The sequence below is a fragment of the Schistocerca gregaria genome, chromosome 2 (assembly GCF_023897955.1).
Source record: "Schistocerca gregaria isolate iqSchGreg1 chromosome 2, iqSchGreg1.2, whole genome shotgun sequence".
NCBI lineage: Eukaryota > Metazoa > Arthropoda > Insecta > Orthoptera > Acrididae > Schistocerca > Schistocerca gregaria.
Window position 1 is genome coordinate 225,756,918 of NC_064921.1, and position 26,328 is coordinate 225,783,245.

General features: G+C 38.2%; 1 protein-coding gene across 1 annotated transcript in view; it reads left to right on the forward strand.

Annotated features, from left to right (window-relative positions):
- Positions 1-24,349, forward strand: part of LOC126336742 (uncharacterized) — a 31,074-nt gene extending 6,725 nt beyond the window's left edge. Inside the window, exon 2 of the mRNA XM_050000736.1 lies at positions 19,595-24,349. The gene's annotated coding sequence lies outside the window, so the exon portion shown is untranslated. The remainder of the gene's footprint in view (positions 1-19,594) is intronic.
- The last annotated feature ends 1,979 nt before the right edge of the window (positions 24,350-26,328 follow it).

Here is a 26,328-nt window from a genome sequence, read left to right on the forward strand (position 1 = left end):
AAAATAATGATTTTCTGAGTATGTAATGATTATTTTTGTAAATGTAATTTATTGCACTAGTCCCACGGCTTATAAAATAACTACTTAAGTTTAAAACTCATAAAATACGAGACAACCACGAGTTGTGATTGCTTGCACAGCTGGCATGCATAGTGCTCTTGTACACAGTAACAATGAAGAAGAACCACGTTCTCTATGGCTGATGACATAAAAATTTATTCTGTGGTAAAAAGTACTTTTTAACAACTATTAATTACTGTGCTATTAACTTGCACGCTATCAAGACGTCTCCGAAATATGTAAAATGCAGATGCAACAATTTCCATGCTGGTGACGCTGCAAAGTTTTGGAGCTATGGCCACCGAAGTAACTTTGGCTCTAAATGGAGTCATATTGGGACACGATTAATTAATGCACCACAGATGCGAATATGCTATGCAATCTTGGTTTGTCCCGTGTTCATCTAAACGACGCATGCAACAACGAATGTCATAACACAACAATGTAAAACTCACCAATTAATTTTCTTAAAGACTACGGCTGCAAGTGTTGTTCGGTGAATTATATGTAAATAATTCTTAAGGACAGTGTTAATTTCATTCTATATCCTTTCATGCACCTAATACCCAAGACAATTTCAGAACTACTCGAAATATTTTTTGGAAGGCCCAACGGTATCGATCGCCAGCAGTGTCATTCTTAGCCCTTTGGTGTCACTGGATGCGGATACGGAGAGGCATGTGATCGACACGCCACTCTCCTGGCCGATGTCAGTTTTTGTGACCGGTCCCGTTACCTCTCAATTAAGTAGCTTCTTAATTGGCCTCAAAATATGAGAATACTTAGTAATAGTATTTATGACAGGACAATAATATAACATGAGTCACGAACTATTCTTTCCTGGGCTGGAAATTTCGACTGTGGACTGGCGCATACAATCACAATATCAAAGGTAGGCAATGTTAACATTAAGACAGTGCTTTGTATGCTTTGTAGTTGAGGATTCAATCATTACATCCACCAACCGCTTTTGAATATGAAGTCGACTGCCTTCATTTTGTTTAAAGCAGTCTAAGTAGGACACACGCGGGTCAATCGAAATACAGCAAAGTTGATATCACTGTTTGCTAGATTTTTTACACGTCGGTGCGCCGCTGAATGGAAGCGAAATTCTTACTCGCGGGGGGTCCGGCACTACAGTTTCAGGGACACAGCGCTGGCAGGGACAAGGCTGTGTGCTGCCACACTTCGCAGTAAGAGTAGGAAAACAAAAACAAGGTACAACAAGTGGGGACAGAGAATGTGGCTTGTCGTCACAAAACACAGAAGCTATAATCCGACCTGTTTAACGAAACAGTGATAACTAAAACTGTAAAGAAGGTATATGAGCTCTTGATCAGCAGTCATTGTAGAACTGTAAATACCCAGTTTGTCGCTCATTAATTTTCAATTTCTCACCCTTAAATGACACTCACAAAACGTTAGAGACTCTTATTAACTGGTTTTATTAAATTGAAAGGTAACTAAAGACAGCTGAGCACGGAATATTTAACATTAACAAAAATTCAGATAAACCCGATAAGCTCCTCAAAGTGATGAACGTAGGAGCTGGTAAGCCTGTGGTAAAGATGTCTGCAATCTGGTCCTCCGAACGTACATGCTGTGATTAGTGAAGCTGACGCTCTAAGTTATATATAACGATGACGTGCCTCAACCGACGATGTTCCCATTTTTTCAGTAACCATATACAGGACTGATTATCCTCGAATGTACGGACTGGTAGCTGGAGTGGAGTTAGTTGCCGTCGAGCAAATATTTCAGCCAGAGTAACTCAGTCGCAGCTGTTGCCAGAACTACATATTATGCCTCTGTAGAAGACAAAGTAACGCTAACCTGTCTCTCGTTGCCCAACAGACCATATTTCCAAACAATTGTAACAGACAACTGGACGTAAGTCTTTCGTCTTCCTTTTTATTTCAGTTTGTCAGTACAGGTCAGAAAAGCTTCTTGATTCCCTTTTCAACACTGAGTTTCATATAGATGGTTCCTTTGATATATCTGAAAACTCTTTTCAAGCATCCTCAGAGTTCTTCCGATGTTTTTGGTATCTACTTAAGAAGTTCACCACAGCACAAAAATCTGGCCCTGTTGCTGTCATTGCATTCATCAAGCATCAGTCAACTCTCTGCATAACTTATCGATCCTTTTTCCTTCCTTGATTTTTCAGTTTAACTTGCGTCTGTGTCTCGACGGGTTAAAATCTTGCATGCTGAATCGCTGTAGCAAACTCTTCATATATGACGTTCAGCTCAGATATATTTCTTCTTTGTTCATTGAAATTTTGATTCCCAAGTATGATTGTGGCTCTCCTAATCCCGTTATTTTAAACTTTTCCTTTAACTTAAATTTCACTCTGTCCAATTCCTCTCTATTATTTCCTGCCACCAGAATGTCATCAACATAGGGCACAATTTAAATGACAACTTCTTTTTAAATCCTATAGAAAAGACATTTAGCTGCTTCTGACTCCGTGAATCTTGTAGGGATAAGAAAAGTATGAATAGAATGATCCCAAGCTAGTGCTGCTTGCTTTAACACGTATAAAGACTTCTGTAACCTGCAAGCCAAACCATTTGTGTCTTTCAGTTCTATATGAATAGCCACTCCTTCAGGAGTAACAGTGTATATTTCCTCCTCCTTGAGTAATCAGTGAAGAAAAGTGTGTGCCCGACCGAGACTCGAACTCGGGACCTTTGCCTTTCGCGGGCAAGTGCTCTACCAACTGAGCTACCGAAGCACGACTCACGACCGCTACTCACAGCTTTACTTCTGCCAGTATCCGTCTCCTACCTTCCAAACGTTACAGAAGCTCTTCTGCGAAACATGCAGAACTAGCACTCCTGAAAGAAAGGATACTGTGGAGACATGGCTTAGCCACAGCCTGGGGGATGTTTCCAGAATGAGATTTTCACTCTGCAGCGGAGTGTGCGCTGATATGAAACTTCCTGGCAGATTAAAACTGTGTGCCCGACCGAGACTCGAACTCGGGACCTTTGCCTTTCGCGGGCAAGTGCTCTACCAACTGAGCTACCGAAGCACGACTCACGACCGGTACTCACAGCTTTACTTCTGCCAGTATCCGTCTCCTTCTGTAAAGTTTGGAAGGTAGGAGACGGATACTGACAGAAGTAAAGCTGTGAGTACCGGTCGTGAGTCGTGCTTCGGTAGCTCAGTTGGTAGAGCACTTGCCCGCGAAAGGCAAAGGTCCCGAGTTCGAGTCTCGGTCGGGCACACAGTTTTAATCTGCCAGGATGTTTCATATCAGCGCACACTCCGCTGCAGAGTGAAAATCTCATTCTGGAGTGAAGAAAAGCATTGGCAACATCAAATTATTCCAGAACCACTCCTTGTTGGATTGCAATAACGAGCGTTATTCTAACATCCGTAAGTCGAGCCGCTGGTGCGTATGTATCCTCGTACTCGAATCCTTTTGTCCGTGAACATCCTTCAGCCACAAGTCTAGCCTTATATCTAGTGGTATTTCCATCCTTCTTCATTTTGAATGCCCACTAATTGCCGATGGTCTTCCTTCCAAGGGGTAATTTAACAAATATACAAGTCTTGTTTTCCTTTAAAGAGCCAGTTACATCCAGTATAGCTTTGTACCAGTATTTCTTATCTTCACGAGCTGCATTTTCCTTGTAGCTTTTCGGTACATATTCGACAAATGATTCAACATTTAGTGCAAGAATAGCATAATCATCTAGGTGTTTGGGAGGGGTTTCTCTTCCTGCTAGAATATCAGACAGCTTCATTTTCAGTTTCTTCTTCGTCTCTGGTCAGTTCTGGTACGGGAATTCTTTCATGACCTCCATCATTTGATTTAACATCGTCTTCGGTGAGTTCACTTCCATTATCGTCTCTGTCCTCCTTCTCTGATGATTCTTGTACAGATTCCGGAATCCAGTCCTCAAGTGGTATACGATCAAAGTCAAATATTCCTTCGTAGAAAATAATGTTCCTACCTGTGACTATTTTCCCTTCCGCTGGGCACCAAAGTCTGCAGCCTTTAGGGTAGTTAATATATCCGCCGTCCGCGGATAGGAGTGTGAGTTAAAGCGTTTTTATTTAAACTAAACTCTTTCTTCAAAATTTAGAAAACAATATTCGTGAGGTAGGAATGATCCTCCAAGCCTACCAATAACTAAATCAGAGATTCTTCCAAACAGAAACTGTCTGTAGTAACCATACAACTTCACCAAACCAAGCCCCGGGCGTCTCGTGAAGAGCGGCGCGGAGTCCACGTTGCCGTCACCTGAGTCCGAGGACGAGTAGAGGCTCTGCGAGGATGGCTCCGGTACGCTTGCGGCGGTGGACGATGACGCGGCGGCTACGATGACACCACTGGGCTCGCTCGGCATGAACCGCCTCTTCAGGCTCCTGCGCCAGCCTAAATACTGCTTGGCGCGTGGATATGGCTGGATCCATTGGCAGTCACTTGTCGAGCGCAAGGAAAGAGGTCCGCGGCTGTAGCGACCTCTTGCGGCGCCGTGGACGCCTCCTGGTGGTCTCTTGGGAGCGTCTGTGTTACCGGGGCGACCGGCCAGGCTGACCCCTACTCGGTCCGGGGCCCGCTGTACCGGTCTGCTTCGCGGGAAGCGAGAGGTGCAGGCGCTTGGTCTGGACACAGTAATAGTAGCCTTTGAAGTAGCACTTTAAAGATTTGCTGTCAGACTTCCCTGTTCTCAGTTCCTTTGGCGTCAGTAGATAAGCTGTACTTCCAAATATTCTCAGCTTACAACAGTTAGGTTTCTTGTTGTATCACAAAGCCACAGTAGGACTTCTATTTATTAGGTATACGGCAGTACGAACAGCTTCTGGTCAGACCATCTTACTTAATTTACATTGAGTAGCAAACAGCGAGCTTTCTCACTAAGAGTTCTGTTCATTCGCTCCGATCTGATTGTAAATGCACTCAGGTCCCATGGAGTCGACAACTGGGCTTGAACACACACACACACACACACACACACACACACACACACACACACACACTAGAGCGGGGGCGAGCGCGAGCACCTAAAGGGACACTTGTGGTATGTTAACGATAATGTGAAAACACTGCACCCTGTTCAGTACATCATTTGTATGCTAACAATTGCGTATGAGATATAGAAAACTTGGAAAAAAATAGATCTGGCAGAAGGGCGCTAGAGAGTGTGCACGCTTGTCAAGATAATCAAAACTGCCACAAGAACTGTACGCTAAAGCCTCAACTGTCAACCATTCGTTTTTCCTTTTCACGCAGGAACTACGGTGAACAACTCCTCCTAAGAGCATGAACAAGCACCCAGCAGAAAACTCACAGTCCTTTCTGTCAGTGGCCAATATAACAAAAATTTGCAGATGTGGGGACAAGCTGACGTTGTATTTGAATGATGGATTCTTCCCTTGCTTATTTTCCATACTAGGCTCTTTAGTTTCCAATGATGCCATACTACATGTCCAGGCATCTTGTGACTATTTTTGCTGGTTCGACATGACTCATTAACGCACCCAACACAATGTAAAATGTACATGCGTGTATTATACAAGAACAACTCAGTACTAGTATCCTGTATGTTCGACCATGCCTTACCAGAGTTTTATTCAGAGGAGACCCAAAAGTCAACCTCACCTAAATCAACTGAAGTATGATGAGGTATGCAGAGAAAAAGAGGAGTTATACATGGGACACTTGTGCATGCAGGCATATTTGCTGCTTCCACTAAAGAACTGATGTGAAGGAGCTACATGATCACAAAAATAGTCTGCAGGAGGAACAAAATAGGTATCTGCATGTGCAGCCCAGTAAGGTCACTTCAGCATTTGATGACAGACCTTTTGTAGAGTTGCTACAGGAATTCACCTGCCGTGGCAGGAAAAAGATGTCTTCACACTACCCAGCGTCACATTCAGACTATGCCAGTACAACCAGTCACTGACGACCTGCTGGTTGCCACCAGACACTCTTCTTGCTGCACAAGCAGACCTTGACAAGATGCTGATATAAGGTATTGTAACTAGATCCAGCAGCTCTTGGACATCGCTGCTTTATACAGTATGAAAAATGGCGAATCTTCCAGGTTATGTGGAGATTAGAGGGCTTTAAACACCTGCATCATTCCTGATAGGTATCCTGAACCTAACGTAGCGGATTTCAACAGTAATGTGGCGACTATGTAAAAATATTTTCACAAATTCTGATGGCCATAGCAGACAGGCATAAGATAGTTATCAAGATGTCCATTTGTTAGTTTGGGTTGAAGTCCATGATTTTCTGTCTCAGGACACCACAGGTGCGGCACTGGTCCATGCAAGAAGTGCTCAGATAGCTATAATTTATGGATGATATTTTAGCATTTCCCAAGACAAGGCAGCAACATGCAGAGCACTTGTGAGTGCTATTTCAACATTTGGTGGAGCACAGCATAATAATTAGCAGAGAAATATGTGTTATTGCATAAAGGTAAGTACATTTCAAGGCTAAGCATCACAAATATAAGCATCCCCCTCCTCTCTCTGAGAGGGTGAAGGCCATTCAGTAGATGCCAACGATTCCTACATTCAAAGGACTATGCAGGTTCATAGCTAGATAGTCACAAAATCAGGGAATGTGCATAGGAGGATCAGATGCAGGGATCCTGCACTGTCATTCATAGTAAGTTTCTAGTGGAGATGGTTTGCTGTTGCCTTCCTTCAACCTGTGATGAAGTGTTTTGTACATATCTGTGTGGTGTGAATGGCTGTGATGAGTGCTTTTACAGTGAAACACAGTACTCGCACATAGCCTTCTACTATCGAAAAGCACTAAGGGCAATTTTCTCCATCTGACAGATGGATCACCATCAACAGTGTCACGTGCCCTCGCTTTATGAAACACTGTGGAGAGCTTTGGAATTTAACCCAGGATATTTCTGCAAAAATATTGGCAGTGAAAGTGTCATCCACCACCAGGATTTTAACTAGCTTATGTCTGAATCAAGTGTCACTGGTCAGGCATGTGTCAGCAATCTTGGCTATGGAGGCTGACATGCAGTTTTGTAGGGATGCTAAATTACTATCGGCGGTATTTTCATCACTTGGTTACAGTATGAGAGCCCTACTGTAAGTGCCCCCTATGCTGATGGTATACATTAGCTGGACAGAGGTAATTCATCTCTGAAATGTGGTGACACAAAGTTTTTGATGTCTACCACAACTTCACCTATCCTGGTATCTGTTCCTCTGCCCAGCTGGTAGTTATTAAAGCAGTTTGGCCAGGGATACAGATAGATTGTCACACCTGGCTGCGTATGTGTGAGAGTTGTTAATGCAGCAAAGTAGCTGTGTCCTCCCATGCTCAAAGCCAGATTTTCCCACATTCACTTAGACATTGCCTTATTCTATGGCTAATGCTACCTTTTACAGTCATTATTTGTGTCATGAGGGGCCAGAAGTTGTATCCAGGCCCAATGTTTCTGCTGAATCTGTGATCATGGCATTAGTTCAGTGGTGGTTTGCAGATTACAAACAACTGAGAGGGGGTGGCAGTTCAAAGCTAAGCGGCCTACAGAATTGCTCCAGCTCTGTGGCAGTGCACACACTTCCACAACTAGCTACCATCCTGAGCATATTGAAGCCAATATCTTGTTCAGTGTTTCTAAAACACTTTCGGTACAAGAAAATATAGCATCATCAGTCGACAGGCCTGTATGGATTCCATATTGGCAATGGCTAAGAGCCTTGTGGACGTTCATGTATTCCACAATTCTTTTATGTATAAGTTTCTCAAGAAATTTGGAGAAGCATGTTAAAAGGGAAATCAGATTGTAGTTTGAAACATCAGTTTTATCCCCTTTCTTTAACAATGGTTTGACACTGGCATAATTAGTTCATCTGGGGTGATACCATGTTGGAGGGATACATTAAATATATGGCAAACCAGACTGAGTTTTAAAACGTAAGTCGTTAAGAATAAGCAACTATTCATCATGGTCAGTCAGATAACTGAGAATTTGACTCACAGTACTACTACTGCTACCAGTCTACAGGTTTTAAACTTATCAGTAGATATGTTGTCAATAAGGCTTACACTGATATCTGTGATGCAAGTAGGAAATTCAACTGCTGGAATTAAGTTCAAGGATTGTAACAAATGTTCCAGTTCTCTTCTACTGATGTTGTCTGTAAGAAATTTTACATTAAAGCCACCCATAATGGCTAACTGCTTAGCCTTTTGATATATTTTTATGAAAACTGATTCAAGCTGTTTTAAGAAAACACAAACTTTCCCTGCAGGAGCTCTTTATATTGTCACCACTATAATGGAGCTATTATGAATGGTCTTCAAAATGAAAAACATACTTAAGTCAAGTGATTTATTAGCTACACATGGTTTTACATATACTGCAGTTCCACCTTTTGCTCAATTTTGTCTACAGTAGGTATGAGGTAAGACAAACCCCCAGCTGAGGCATCAGCATGGCAGTCTTCACATGATGCAAACACAATAAATGGGCTTCTACATTATAGTATTTTTATATTGAGTCTTGTCTAATTAGGGTATGTTTAAAGAGAGCTTTTATGGAAGTTACTACTGTAGTAAAGTGCATTATTATATAAACTGACAAGTGGTTGCAAATCTAAAACAGTATACCACAGTGGATCAGCACATCACATTATAACTCTGTCTGTATATAATAATAATAATAATAATAATATTAATAATAATAATAATAATAATAATAATAATAATAATAATAACAAACTTCAGCTCTGTTTAGCCTAATACAGCATGCCACAATGAAGCAGCATATGACACTGGTAACATACTGTACTATTACAATTCATTCTTTTATGCCATTCCACATCAAAATTCCAAGTCGTCTATTATACATTCTTGAAATCCCTTCACTGTATAAAATACTTTATTTTTCCTCATTCTATTATTATGCATTTAGTTTTTTTTCATGTGGACTGAATGGGCATTTTTAGATAGGATGTTAAAATATGTGAGACCAAGATATTGTAGTTATTTGTGGGCCTTTGTAAATCTGGCATATGGCTTGTCAATTGAATGTCTGTTTCCTGTGTTACAATGGTGTAGTGTCATCCTAAGGTCAAAGTTATATACTAAAAATATACTAGAGAACTATAAATATATAAACTAAAGATGTCATAATATTCAGTGCTACATGTTTCTTGTGGTGAGTTCTGAAATATATGTAACAGCTTTTTTTTGCTATTTAAATGCAGTCGTGGGTCCAATTGAGTTTACCTCCTGAAAAATTCCATATGTAAGATTGGAATTGATGAAATTAAAGTATGCATGTAGTAAGAGCAGTTTTACTAGCACAGAATCTCAGTTTATGTAACAGATAAATCACAAATGTGAGTCTAGTACATAATTTATTTAGGTGTGTATCCCAACTAAGGCTTTCATCAGTATGGAAACCAAGACATATGATTGATTTAATTTCATTTTTGGGACCATTTAAATTAAATACAATGTTTCCTGTTTTGCTACTATTTGTGTAATGCATTAGCCTGAAACCAGGAGTTATGCCTACCTATTACTGCAGCTACATTCCATTGTAACTCATCCAGGCTGGATTTCTGAGCAGTTAATATAGTGTCTTCTGCATATTGTACAGCCTCACTGGACAAAATGAAAGGCAGATCATTTACACATATAATAAACAGTAGGGATATAAGACCAAACCCCTATAGCACTTCTTTTGTAGCAAGTAAGGAATCTGATTTTTGGTTAGTTACACACACACTGTTCCCTATTTCTTAGGTGTGAGTGCAATAAGCAGAGAGCATTCTTCCCAAATTCAATAGTACTGTAGATTTCTTATTAGGAAACTATGATACAATGTTTCAAAGGATTTCATTAGATCCACTAGCACCACACAGCTTACTGACTTATGCTAAGAGCAGCCATACACTTTTGTTATAATGCTGTCAATTGTTTTCAAAGTAGTGATAGTTGATCTAAAGCCACACTGCGCAGAACAGATTAGGTTATTATTTTCAAAATATCGGTTCATCTGCTGCAGTATGCAGCACTCTGTTATTTTATAAATTACTGGGATGAGTGAAAAGGGCTGGTAATCATCAGGCTATGCTGTGTTACATTTCTTAAATATATGGGTTTGATAGTGCATCTGTTTAGACATTCTGGGTAGACTTACCTTTTTTTTATTTGTTAAGGATACAATTACCTATTGCTTCACTGACTTGTCAACAAATTATATGACCCCATCTAAAATGTTCATTTGCTTTGTTGTGTAATGGTGGCCTCACTTGCACCTCTCTTGACACGTCTCTAATAGAGGATTGGCATGGTAAGTATATTTAACATGCCAGTAGGAATTCAAATCCTGTAATCATTCTACGGAAAGTTGATTTGCTGGGATGAATTCCCATGCTGTTTTCCATATATTTAAAGAGTTAAGAATCTATCATCATTGGGCTTGTATTTTGCTCTCTTGTTTGTAGATCTGTAGTGATTTTTCATGATCATATTTTTATCCTTATATGCTGTACTGTGCTGTGGCCTGTCATAATACAGGAGCACAAGATTCTTATATTATTTATTTGTGGTGTGTACCAGTGTTTTAAACCTGCTAGTTTAGAATGGGAGCTACAGTAGGAATGTTTAGTACACTGTCTAGGGCATATTTTTTCAGAGATTCCTGTTATGGCTTCTAAAACTCTTTTGGGTGACTTACTAGCTTCCATATAATGTTTATGTGACTTATTTCTAGTCTGTTGAAATTGTGGGGACTCCTCTACAGCAAGATGCAATGGCATGAAGAAATAGTATTGGTACTGTGTAGATTTTTAAGGCTATGAAGAAATAGTGACATGTGTGATGTCTTTAGTGTTTAGTCAGTCTGGATGCCCACATGAATGTTGATTCAATTAAAGAACAAGATAAACATTGTTCATAGTTTATGTAAGCCAGTACCTTATTCCACATGAGTCCTTCAACAGATTTCCTACAGTGGTGACATAATTTCCATGGAGCAGTTAATTAATTCATTTTGGATTTGTGCAAGTGCTACATCAATTGTGGATACTCTTCAGGTACATCCATTTTTACAGTAACTCATGCAGAATTCTGTAACTACTAGAGCTCCATTGAACATTCTCATTCCCAGTGCCCATAATCACATGGAACATACCTTGAGCAGTGCAACAGCCACTATAATGCATCTGTCAAGATGTTATAATTTAGTAGTATCAATTTATGCAAAAATGTGAGCACTGGCATCAGACTATCCAATGTTGAGCATGGAGAAATACTGTTTCTTGCTCATGTTCTCACAATTCTGAAATTAGTAAACAAAACTTTGAGAACACTGTTTATATTGCCTTAGATTAAACAGTAACTTACAGTCATAGTGAACATAATAATCACTCACACTGTCACACATACAACTAAACCACTAATTATGAATGGTTTGTACAAGGAATACTGTGCAGTTTTTGATTCTATAAGTTTACTACAAATGTAAAACCATACATAGTGTTTGTTTCTGTGCCAAATGTACCGGTACTATGAAAGTGTGTTAAAAAACTGTCAAGTAACACATGAATCCACTTTATCGATTTTAATGGATGTTCATTTTGTGGCAGTGTAACGTCAATAATTCCACTCTGTCCTTCCTCTTCTTTTAACATTCCCATATACTGCCATATCTAGGTAAATTGTGCATTCCTTTATCATCACAAACACATGCTGCTGCTGTATTCCAAGCACAACACACAGCAATCAGCTGCCATAGACTGTAACTGTACTCAAAGCTATTACAAAAATAAAGTGTCTGCCTAGTGAGTGCAGCTCCTGTACAGCTGCGTTAATTTGTTCTATGTGCTGCAATTTCTTCCACAACACATTTAATGATTTACACATTATAAGCCTTTGAAAGAACTGGTTACAAAAATAACAGCATCAGTATTTGCAAGTATCTTCATTAGGAAAAAGGTAACATTTGTGCAAATGGTTCTTTATGCTTCTTATAGATGGTGTTACTTGTTACATCTGCAGAATACTGGTGCCTTGTTTCAGATACTTCAAACACCACATCAGCTGTAATTTACAAACATAGAAATAAAATTTATGTTGTGTTTTTTTCTATTTGTCAGTACAGATGCCCCTTCAGTTCAGCACAGGTTTTCAATGGAAAACACTGGCTAATCTATGACAGATAGATGTTACAGAAGAGCCTAGAAATGTGTATCTGTGTGTGTTGTGCATGTTGTAAGGCAAACTTTAATTTAGTTATTATGTAGTGAAACAACTGAAAAAAAAAAATTTAACATGTGATATGTTTGTAGTCAATGTAGTTACTGTTACTGTTACTCAAATCAAATGTAAATTGAACAACTACACAAATGATCAAGATTTCTGTGGGTTAATATCAGCAAAGTGTGCAAAACTGGAAATCTGGTTACTAGAATAAAACATCATTGCAGAGCTGCACCAGTAATTGGAACAACATAAATTACGTTACTCATTTAAAACAAGAAATCTGTCAGTTACTTTTTCCTAAAATTATTTGACTAATTAAAGTTATTTCATATATAAGAATTCTTACATAAATCTTCTTGAAACCTCTTAATACTAGCGCATATGAGAATTATTACATCCATGTAATTATGCAATAGAATGAAATGAGTCAGTTGATTACAAAATATTAATATCCTCAGATATTAATTGAATCAAGTACTTTTTGAAAAATACTAATTAGAAGTTAAGTCTTGTATTAGTGTCCACATGCTGAACAAGTAATACGTTCTTTTCATAAGTCCTTCACAATTAATACTGTTCCTGAGAATTAAACACAAAATTATATTTGTAAGTACCTGAAATAATAAGTCTCAAGTCTGTAAATAGTGGAAGTTTAATTTTAAATCTTGTACATAATTTGACTGCTCTTAACTGAGGATCATTGAAATGAATAATTTACTTCAATTTTTGATAATACTTGATTGTAATAGCCAAGTAACTACTGTGTGAATGGCAGATTTAATGAAAGCAGATTTAAGTATTAAATCTGTAAATACTAGAAGTTTAATTTTAATTCATGTACATAATTTTACTGTTTATTGACTGAGGCTCATTAAAATTAATGAAACTCAGGTTTCTCAAATTACATTTTTGTAATGTTTTTATCTGACATGTTCCACACCCAGGAGGATCCCCTCTTTTGTGGGTCAATGAAATGAATAATTATTCTAATATAATCTAATAGAAAATGATTGTTAGTTAGTTTCATCTGATAGTACTCACTCTTTCCCTTGGTCTGTCCCTTTACATCACCATCTTAATGGCTCCTTGCTGCAGGGCATACCTGATACACCTGGCTTCACAATGTCCTACACTTCCAGTCTTATCTGCCACTTACTCCTTTACAGTAAAATGTTTTTTGTATGTTTTTCATTTTATTTAAAGTCATTTCATCAGAAAACAAATTGCTGTTGGTCCTTGCTGACAAAAAATGTGCAATTACAACTGTTTATAATTTTTTTTAGTATATATTCCCCTTCTGGCACTTACTTTTCATCCTTTTACTTTGAATAGCCATTGCAGTTATCAATACTCTTTTCATTCATCTCAATACAGTTTAAAGGCTTATAACATTACAAATGATGTAGTTAATATTATTTCTCACTCATACTAACATCCACACTCCCTACTATTATGTTTTAGTTTTTTAGATAATAAATAATTATAAATATTAATGCCCCTTGGTATAATCTTATTCTGAATGTATGGCATAATAATGTCACCCCTGTTTTATCAGATACTATATGTAATGAATTTACTTTGAAATGTACTTCATAACAAGTGATACCACTTCATTGAAGAATCCTCTTAAATTTTCTATTTTTGCCTCATCATTTATACTTAGTTGTTATTGGCTGTTCTATAATTCAATGGTGATGTAGTCATTCAGATACAATACACAATGAATTTTGAGTACATTTAAATAAATATTGGTCTTATTCTATACTCTTAACCTCTTAACTAATTCGTGTAATTGCTCCTTTCATTTTCAGTTTGTTCAGAAGTAAGTAAACATTTCCATGTGTAATCAAAATTCTGATTCATTATACATGTACTAAATAATATTTCTCATCTTAAACTATAAATTAAAAAAAAAATTAGTTCTACTTTGTATAGGTAAATTTGTATCATACTGAAAAACACAGTGACATAAAATATCTGCATTACATAGTGGTAACATATTGAAAATGTGTCATCAGCTTCATTAATCATTTAACACCTCATCTTCAGACCTATCTACAAGGGAGATAGCACTGACAGTGAAAGATAATCCTTACAGATTAATAGGATATTAGAAGAAAACTGCAGCACAGGAGAAATGAAATAGAGAAATAGCATTCTATTGCTTGGAGCCATGTGCTTACCAAGCACATGGGTCGTAAAGTGTATGAAACACCTGAAATGGTTTACCTTAATCAACCCTCTGTTCATATAATTTATATCCATAATATTTGTTACACCAAACTACTTCTTCGATTTAGGAAAAACAAAAACAAGGTGGTAAGTCTGCTACCTCAAATGGTTCATGTGTGCAGTAGTTATTTGTTTAGATTTCTCATTGGTCTTAACTAATATTAAATCTTCTACCTTAATCTTAACATCTTTGGCCTTGATGTCATGTCTCTTTTTTTCTAACTGTAATCTGTTGTTCTATACAGTGCTTTACATTTTTTTTCCATTTTCTAAATTGTTCATGTTAATGTTGATGCTTAGGTGGAAACTTAATAACCTCTTCAATAAATGTTTTTGCTATCTACCCATATCATGATTTCGTCCAGAGAGAAACCTGTACTCTCACAAATTAAACAGTTCTTTACACTTTCAAAACCCTCAACATAAAGAACTATGCTGTTGGTTACAATATGTTCTATAATATTCCCTAATTATCTCATATAATGTTCTGCTGCATTAGTGGACAGATGATAAGCTACTATATACTTCAGTTGAACTCCCATCATTGCATTTTTCCAAACTTCAGACAGAAGTTGAGACCCATTATTCAACATAACTGCTTTATGTTTCTCCAACCACATAAAATAATCTTTAACCATTTTCTCTCTTATTGTTTTGATAGTGGATTTCTTAAAGTGTACAACTTAATATGTTAAAAAAAAACAATCTGTGGCAACCAAAATATAAACAAATCCCTGATATTTTTGGTAATGCACCACACAGACCAATAGCAATTAATTCTAACATTTAATTACATAAAATTGATTGCATTGGGCCTTTATTTTTCAAATTTTGAACTTTGTCAGTGTCTTTGTGTGCATTTGCTCCCTTCTCACCATAGTATTGAAAATAACCAGCTCTATTAATTTTCCCATTTACTTCTTAGCTCCACACTGCCCACATATATAACGTATACAGTCAATAATTAATTGTACATGTTCTTTTGGCCAACAAACCTTCCAATCCTCTGAATCCTCCTCTTTTTGCCTAAACAATAGACCTTCAGATATATAGTACTATTAAGGTAATTTGTCGTTTCCTGGTTTCCCCAATTTTCTTTTCACCAGTTTCAAACATTCATCATTATTGTGTTCCTTATTCAATTTCTTACATATACTCCTTACTTCTTTCTGCCCAGATATCCCCTTTTATAAAACGTCTCCATGCCTTTCTCAAAAATTCCATCTCCCTAATTTTCTTTCTTTTCTACAGGTGCTGTGATATTTTGTTTTGCTGATATATACTTTATTTCAAAGTGCTGTAAATAATGTGCCCAATGTGTCAGTCTCCTGTGCAACAGTTTACATTTGGTAATAAAAAGCAGAGCCTTATGATCTGTAAAAACAACAACCCTGTGTCCCAAAAGAAGATTATAAAAGTTTGTATACCTTCAGACAATAGCAAGTGTCACATTTTCCAATATTCAACAATTTCTCTCACTTTTACTTAGAGTTCTACTGGCTAATGCTATGGTTTTGTGTTCTTCATCTTTTCAGTTTCTGCTAATTGGAAAAGTTGACATCATTTGTCATACTCACTGCTGTCTGTGCTCATAGAAAATGGTTGGCTCAAATGAGGGTGATATAGAAGCTAATCCCCTCTCAAAGTGGTTCTAAATGTTCCAAATTCCTGCCATTCGCATGTCCAAATATAAGCCTTGTTTTTACCCAATAATTCATTGTCTGGTCTGAGACTAATTTCCTACAAAAACCACATAGTCTGAGAAAAGCGTTCAAGTGTTCTTTACTCTTTGCAGCTGGAAATTCCTTAATAGACTTTTATCTTGCCAGGATCCTTTCCAGTTCCTTCATCTGCCACACTATATACTCAAAATTTTAACTTTGCTCTAATAAATTCTGATTTTTTTTTCAGTTTGAAGGTAATCCCACCTTTTAGCAATATCTGAAATACTTGCTCAAAAATTCTACAACTCGCTACTAAAATGTCATTCACTCACACAGCAATTTTGTGAGTTCAGTTCATTTCCCAAGAACAAATCCAATGTTCTGATGAAAACTGAAACATAAATGTTTAGCCCAAAAGGGACAACACAGTATGTGTAACTTTTTCCTGTAAACAAGAATGCTTTGTATTTACATGAGTCTTTAGTTAATGGTATTTGCCAGTAGCCTTCTGTTAGATTGAGTCTTGTCATAAATTTAACACAGTTAAGCCCTTGATTACATCTTCTTTACTTTCTACTTTATCACATTCTCTCTGCACTATAATGTTCACCTTCCTAGCATCTAGTACTGCTCAGACATCTTTATCTTTATCCACCATCACTAGAGGATTATTACATTGATGAGCCAAAACATTATGACCAGCTGCTTAATAGCTTGTTTGTCCATCTTTGCAATTAAATACATCACTGATTCTGCATATCAGAGATCCAACAGTTTGTTGGTAGTTTTGTGGGGGTATGTGGTACTAAATGTCTATGCCCAGATAATGTGCATAAATAACAGGCAGCTGATTTGCGTAAGTGATGACGGTTCACAACAGCAACACAGATGGGTTCTACAGGATTTATGTCAAACGAATTTTGTCACTGAGACATCAATGAGTGCTCACTGCAATGCCCTAAAAACCATTGTAGCATAGTTCTGGTGCTGAGACATGGACAATTATAGTGCTGAAAGATGACATCCCCATTGGGGAAGACATCAAATATGAAAGGATTCAGGTGGCTCACAGCTGTTAGCATATCTTTGATTACTACCAAAGATCCTGTGTAAGTGCAGGAAAATGTTTCCTGTACCATAATACTGCTCCCACCAGCCTGTCTCCACAGTGCACTGCATGTTTCGAGCAGCTGTTCACCTTGATGGCAGCATTCATGGAGATGGCAATCGACCAAGTGTAGCAAAGATGTGATTCATCTGAAGAGCCAACATGTTTCCATTGATCAGTGGACAAATCCTGATGGCCCTGCACCCAGTGCAGTTGTAACTGATGATTTCATTGGGTCAACATGTGAATATGCAGGGGTGGTCTGCTGCAGAGCTGAATATTCAAAATGTACACTGAATAGTGTGCTGCAATATACTTGTTCATGCACCAACATTGTGCTCTTTTGGCAGAGATGCCTCAGACCACCATCTATCCTACTTCACAGAGCAGACAAGCCTCCAGACCCACATTCTGGGAAGGGTCTTGGATGTCCAGCCATTTACCATCTAGTGGAAGTTTCACTGTCCTTCTACCTCTTTCTGTAGATGATCGTGGCAGTAGTACATGGACATTCAGCTGGTTTCATCATTTTCGAGATATTCCTTCACAGGCTCTGTGTAATAATAATCTGCCCTTTATCAAAGTCACTTATCTCAATGGATTTCCCCATATGCAGCCAATATCTTTGCTAGGGCGATCCCCTTCTTTGTTTGCTCTACTTACATACTTTCATTACTGTTTCATATGCCTGCAACATCACCAGGCAGCAACCAACATTGCAGTGGCCAGTGGTCATAATGTCTTGGCTTTTCAGTGTATATTCACAATTGGTCCTTTCTCTAAAACACTACTTTTCCATCTGAGCCCACTTTTCCGCCACAGCACCTCTTGTAGCCAAAGGTATTTGGTAAGGTTTGGCAAAAAATGGAAGATGTTGTTTTATCTTCAGATGACATTCCAAATTTTTCACCCTTCCTGGTTCCTCAGAAAATACATCTTCATTGCTAACCCAAACATTATATAACTCCTGCATTTGATCCTCACTAATACTTTGTATTTCACTTACCTTCTTCCTAAATGATACCATCTTGTCACTAGTTGATTCAGAACAGTCTACACAATATTCTGATATATATTCATCATAACAGGTACCCATTGGCACCACCCTATTTGATCATGCTCAGCCATTACTTGTGCACTGAACTTTGCTGACACTTTAACACCATTGATCAAAACCCTAATCATCCCCTCTCCACAAACAATTTTGACATTAAGCCCACTCATAAGGTCAATTACTAAAATTGAATTTAAACATGAATCAGATATGACTAAGAATTCATGCTCTACTTCATATACCTCCATCTCAAATGACAGATAAACCTGTCTCTTTATTGCATTACCTAACCTCCCTGTGGCACCACCATGTTCCCACAACATGCCCCTCTAACTGAGAAATATTGTTCACTTGACAACAACTGTATAACATTTCAACTTTCTCTGAAATTTTTGCAATAATTTTTTAACGTTTCTGCCTGCTGTAGCTTAAATTTTGAAAGTTTCTTGTTGATGAAACCCCCCAATGATTTATTTCTTCCATAAACATCTATCTTAACTTCAGATACTTTACTGTTCATCATTTTTTCAAGGCATACTTCTAAACTCTGCATCTTTTAGTTAGTATTAATCTCTGTCAGCTCAATCAGTTTTCAGATATTGTTTACTGACTGAACAAGCACTACAAAAGCTTTCTATTTTCTCTGTTTTCAGTTGTTCACACATGGCTTTCATTTCACAGTCAACACTTTTCTCTAGAGCATCTACCCTTTTGCCCATAACCTTCATATTTTGATTTAATTTACCTAATTGTCCATGTGAAGCTACCAGATTTTTATTCAGCAACGATACTAAAGTACAGTTTGCTGACTGCACTTTGGATCTGTGTTCATCTATTTTGCTAGCTGCAGTGCAATTATTTCAGAAGTCATTGCTAACATTACTTTCATCTGTTTACTGACCTGAAATTTTACTCACTTCCCCAATCTTGACTCATCACCAAAAGATTTACTTCATTTTGTTCAAAATAATAACTACTCTGTTCATCTTTCACATCTGTAGACATGCCTGCTTCATAATTCACCTCCTTACAATTTTTTTTTTACTTGTTAAATTCACAGAATACTGGTTCCTAGTTTCAAATATCTTAAACTCCACTGTGAACTAAAATTTACAAACATTCAAATAAAATTTATGGTGCGTCTTCACGTCCTAATAGTTTGAGTATTTAAATGTGTGTTACTGTTTTTATTTAACTGTGACATTACATCATGTAAGTGTACTGAACGGTCCTTCAATGCTGTGTTGTTCCAGATGAACCGGTTTGTGCCACAGATTTGTGCTCAACTGGTTGACACATTTACTGCCTACCCTGGGCTTCCTTTGTGCTGTGGTAGCGCAACAAGTTGTCCTCTGACATTCCCGGGCAGACTTCACACACACACCGCGAATGGAGTTTTGGTGATGTGATGCTTCATCCAGGTCATATGATTAAGCTAGATGTATCTCAACCAGATCACTTGGAGACTTGGTTTTGGATAGTCAAACTCACTTAGCTGCATTATGGTATTTAGGATGGCATGTCCAAATTTCCAACCCTCCAGTGCAATGACTGCAGCCATGTTTACATCATCAGTAACGTTCTGCAGGCATCCTCATCTGCTGAGAAATTTGAAGCAGCAAAACAGCACTACTACAGTATCTGAGAAAATCAACATAACAACTGCTTTGACTAATCAAATTTTAAATAAGAATTCTTAGCAACATACCCTCACTGTTTTTGAGACTATATGAGAATCCTTCTCACAGGATATTATGCAGTTTGGATACTTTAACTCCCAACTCCCACTCAGTCAGCATTAACTGCAAGACAACATGACACTGCAGGGAACAGGTTATATTTGGCTGGGAGATTACAGGGAAACCCACAGCAATGCCAGGGCACCACAATCAGTTGCCATAACAGCTTTGCACCGATGCCACTGACTGAGCAGCAATGAGTTCTTCCAAAAACACATGAAGTGGGTCCACTGCCCTTTAACCTACATCTGCTCCAATCTCAGCTGACTCCAGTGCTCCATGCACTGTGGCTTTGATGCATTCACAAATGTGCTGGTACGACATGAGTTGTGGAGACAAGTTGGGCAACTGCTTGCTACCATGTAATCACGCAGACATAATGGATGGTTCACGGTAGATGCACAGTGTTGCACTCAACCAAGAAGTTGCCTTCTTGGCAAGACTAACAGAAAAACAAGTGTAACACTGATTTGAGTAACAGGTAAGAGAATATATGTTCTTTACCATGACTCAGGTCATTATTTTCTAGTCACCTCAGGAATGGCAGTGAGTACCTTGCCAGGTACTCCAGAACATCTTCAACACAGCAAAGTGAAAGTACTACAGTGTTCAGAGGTGAGTGACCTGATGTTGGAGGCTGATTTTTTAAAAGTTTTTTCAATGTGGCACCTGCTTGGCAGTGGGATTACTGCACCAAATCTTTGGTGAGGAGACAGGTTGCAGCTGCTCTGGGTCATCCCCCAAGTCCATTACCACTTCAGCAGCAACAAGACTTTTGTCTTATCACAAGAAATTTGAGTATGCTAGACACAGGTGTCTACCGTTATGTACAGTGAATGCAGCTCTGAGCAAGAGACCCCTTACATTACAGAAGGACTTGAGCAATACTGATGACCACATCATGCTCTTACAAAAACAGCAGCAACAGTGTCTGCAACAACAGTATTATCTACAACAATAACCACTATACCAGCAGTCTATCCAGCATACACTATGAAACATCTCTGCCTACACGGTTTTCTGGTGCAAAGCAAGAGATCCAGGTTGGTACAGTTCCTGGTATTTTAAGCGTACATGTCATTCCAAGCATGTGATAAGTGTCACTACTAAGCATCATTAAGGAATGGTCCAGGCATTGTGTGAGTGGTGGGATAGTGCACCATATCATTATGACAATCAGTGCTGAACAGATTACATGTAGTGAAACACATTACAGATGTTGCTGAGAACGTGAGACCGTCGGACAGTGCTTGGGCATTGCCCATACATTTAGTTTTGAAGAAGAATGGATCTCATAGAATGTGTGATTGTTCTGTTTTCAAATACACTTGACATGTTGACATCAAAACAGAAAAGTGCAAACTACACCAGGAGGTACTCATGTTTCTAGGGCACGTGGTTAGTGCCCTAGGGGCCTAACCCACCACAGCACATACAAGACAGCTTCAAACTCCACCTGGACTGCAAAACCTTTGAATTATTGAAGTGATTTTTGGGAATCTTTAGCTTCTACGACCAACACCTACTGCAAGCCACAGCTGTACAAGCCCCCCTAGTGGATGTACTGGCAGTAAGAAACAAACATAGTAATAAAACACTGTCATGGACTTCAGAAATGCTCAGTGCCTTTGATAGCATTGCCCTGTCCCTCCAACAAGCTGTGACTCTAGTACAGCCTATAAGTGGTGCTTCCTTATCTGTCACCAATGATGTGAGTGTCGTGGCTTTCAGTGCACCACTCCGACAACTAGTCATTGGGATCCAATAACCATTATGATTCTTTTCTCAGAAACTGATGCTGTTACAGAACAAGTTTTCTGCATCTGACAAAGCCCTGAAAGCAGTGTATGAAGTGGTACATCATTTCAAAACAGAACTGGGGTATAGGCCCTTCACTATTTTCAGTGGTCACAGAACACTAACAGAGGCCATAGAGTATGCCAGGAAGGACTGTCTGTCATAACATTTTCACCATGTTGACTATGTAAGTCAGTTTACAACTGATGTGCAATGTATTTGAGAGGCAGACAATAATGTAAAGGCTTTCTCTTGAGAATCAATGCTCTTTCATTGCACACTGATTATGACAAACTTGCTCTGGTGCAGGAGATGGATTTACAAATCAAAGAACTTTTGCAGAACACCTCAACTAGCCTTCAGTTTGAGCACCACCACCTTCCCAGACTGGACAGTCACGTCTGGTGTGATGTACTGTGAGGAAAAGTTAGACTATTGGTCCCTTCTCAAAGGAGAAGACCTTTGTTTGATGACCTCCACATTTTATCACACACAGGGATCTGCCATATTTCCACAATTTATCACACAGGGGGTCCTGGTCTATGACCAAACTTATAATGGACCACTTCATTTGGCAGAATGTAAAGTGTGACTGTAAGAAGTGAATTTGCACCTGCATTTTGTCCTAGTGCTGCAAAACAGGCATGCATGCCAGCCCAAAACATGAGCTGTATAACATTCCAGCATGTAGCTTACAGCACGTACATTTGGAATACCAGACATCATGGTCAAGAACACAGCTTTGGCTTTTGTGTGTATATAGATCTCATGGTTTGGTTGCCCTGTCACAATAACTGTGGACCACGGCGCACAATTTCAGGTGGCACTGTTCAATGAATTGTGCAGTCTCAGTGCAGTTGAATACTTTCACACCATTGGCAGACGTCGTATATGGTGAAAAATTCGACCTCCCAACAAATTTCATTGAAAGTGCGATATTACCTGATACAACTGAACTGCTGGCAATGGTCCAACAAATCAGACAACATATCTCCAGCATCATGTTGCCTCCCCCTCAGTGTTGTGGAATTCCCAAGGTTTTTTAGACTTGGCAGCATATAAGCATGTTAGGTTATGCAATGACACCGTAAGGGTGTCACTTCAGCTACCTTACTCTGGTCCTTACAACGTATTACAGAGGTGTGAACACAAATTTTATATCCCTCCCCATAATAAGTGCACTACAATTTCAATACATATAATCAAATCCTCATGGATATTGAGCTCAGAGCCCTACCAGCAGTACTATGACCCTGTTCACAGTCAGTCCACCACAGAACCTGCACTGCAACCTGACATGACATTCGGTGATGTATGAGGAAGTGCACCCCCTGCTCATCACCATCTCCACCAGACTCTCTGCCTACACACCTGCTGTCCCAATACTGCCACCCACTCCATCCCCCTCCACACCTCAAGGATTTCATCATAGACTAGTAAGTGTTATCACAAATATTTGATACTGAGTAAATGAAATTTTTAAAATTCACTGATATCAATTATAATGTTTAAGATTTCATTAATTAAATCATATAGCATACATTTTATGCAAAAAAAACTAAGTGTCTGTGGCAAATCTAAGAAAATAACTGGTTTTTATTCCCAAATGTGCTGTAGTCTGTTCTGCAGTTTGTATTAAGTTTCAAACAGAACTTAGCTGTGAGTATTATAGCTGAAAATTTGGATATGTAACATGCTCAGTTGATTTTCATGCATACTGTCAAATATGGATTTAGTATTTCAAACCATCAAAATGCAGAACTTTTGCTATTTAAATTTTTTGTTGAAAATTTCACCTGTTCAGTGATTATGTTGTATAGAATATATGTGCCCTTGCTCTCATCCTTCTGCAAAAGGTAAACATAATAAATGTCCCACATGAATTGTAAATTTCCAGTTTCTACTGTTCATAATATAGTGTATGATATAGTTGAAAATAAACCTGTTCAGTGTTGATGTTATACAGAGCAAATGTTGCCATAATTCTCATCCTTTCGCAAAAGATAATCATACCAAATGTCCCATACAAATTGTAGATTTCCAGTTTCTACTGTTTATAATACAGTGTAGTAGATAATGACAGTGTAGTATATAGTTGTATATTTCAGCATATCTTGATGGGTAGCTCACTCTAGAATGTGAAGACTTTTATTCAACATGACTGGATCCTTAGTACTTAGTAATGGCTGTACATTCCCCAGTTCTCCACACTATGGAAGAGATGGGAGAGAGAGTGGGTGGGGGGAGCTGCTCTGTATGGAACACCCCCTTCTCCCCCCCTCCCCCATCAATATGCAATGGAACAAGGAAATGGTATCAATATAGTTGATGATGGATGTGAGAACAAAAAGTGTTGATGTGTCTGATATCTTTAGTGTTCAATCAGTCTGGCTTTGTATGCTTTTGTGAGTAGATGCTTATGTGTATCTTGGTTCAGTTTAAGAACAATAAAAATGGTATTCACAGTTTGTATCAGTTATTTCTTCATTCCACATGAGTCCTGCAATTCATTACCTGCAAAGTTAATCTAAATTTTAGTTTGTTTAGCATCTCTTCATTAAAGGGCCTCATTACTCTTCCCTGACAAATATCTCTTAGATGACACAGAATGCTCAGCTCAGCCATTAGTGGTAATTTCATTCAATTAAACTGACATCTGTTCAACTGAAAATATAGATATTGTTATCCAAACATCGGTCAGCCTGATGGGCTTGTCATTTATACAATGTAAATATAGTGAGCCCAGTGTTAATTAAATAGCTTACAGTTCTACTTCTAACCCTAATGTCTGTGTTAATGTCACCAAATATTATAACTCTGCAATTTTTATTCTTGAGGAGCAAGACAATCAGTTTTTGAAGAGCTTTTGTGAACAATTCTGAACTTCAGTTGAGAGGGCAATATAAAAATAGTCCTGGAAAACATACTGCTCTGTGCAAAGCTCCCTTCCATCCATTATTTCATAATTTAGTTTGAGTAAACATCAATGTAGACAGAAACACCACCATGTTACATAATTGTTCTATAGTAACCTGTAACTAATTTGTAGCCACTTGTTATACTTAATTGTAACTATCCACTTGTTAACTAGTGTTCATTTACTATACACATACTATAGTTTAACTTTTCCAGCCATTATTGAAGTTCCTGGAGTTTATTTTGTAAGGACTGTACAGTTACATGTGGGAACATTAAGTGTTTTTCATTGTAAGTTGGTATTAATAAGTCTACTACTCGAGAATTATTAGGATCACATACTCTACTTACCAGTTCTAATTGTTATGCATGATTTTCTATTGCATACTGTTGTATGTTAGATAAGGGACAAGTAGCAAGTTGACTGGTCCCTTTACAGATTACTTTATCAGCACAATCAGTCCTTACACTGAGTCTACAAAAGATTTATGATGAGACTGTGAATATCAAACTAACATTACTTCATGTGGGCTTAGTATTAGTATGTGAGGCTTGGTTGCCTTTACACGTAGCTCTTTTGCATCAAAAGAAACATTCAAATTGAGTTGTCAACTTTGACCAGTGACATAATGTTAATGTATGTTATGATGGCACATTTTTGTACATATATTGAATTGCATTTCTCTTTGACATTACATTGTGTTGTAATCTCTTCAGTTTACAGAGAAACTAATTCCTTAATCTTTAATGTTTATAAGAAACAAAAGTCTGACTGTGGTGTATAAACAATAATAGTATCAGTTCATAATTTACTAGTTCTTGAAGTAGATGTGGAAATATAGAGGTAGCCACTGGTCCAGGTTCTGCACCTGATTTTGTGGATGATTTGAAAATGGTGGGAGTGATGAGTGTAACATACTCATGTTTTACAGTGGTGAAATTTATGGATGAGCTAAGGGATCCAAGCAGCATTGTTATTTTGTGAGGAGGTTCAAACGTCATTATTGCTTATTTTAGATATAGTTTATGTGGCTGTTAAATGAATGTACTAGTAACCTGTATGTGGGGAATTGTTGCAAGGATTATGTGTGGCAGTCTATTCATCGAAGGACTTAGTTTGAGAAATCAAAGCTAGCTATGAAAACAATTTTATTGTTTAGTTACCATGCTTTTTTTGTTTATGGGTTCTGCTTGGATTGCTCCACATGAAAGTCCAACAGACAGAAACACAATGAATGTAAATCCAAGGGGAAAAAACCTGGCTGCGGTGGTAGAATGATCTGTAACTTAGTGGGAAGTCTAGATTAGGTTGAGAGTTTAATTGTGAACTGGTGAAGCCAACAGATGTGAAACCAAGAACACCTGGTTGTGGCAACACTGATCTGTAGATTTGTTCTAGCTGTAGGTTAGGATGCAGTGTGACAGCTTAACTGTGAGTTGGTGAAGCCTATGGATATGTAGTTGAAAAAGAAACCTGATTGTGGTGACATTCTGATTTATGGTATAGCCCAAGGTCTATGTTACGTTAGATTGGG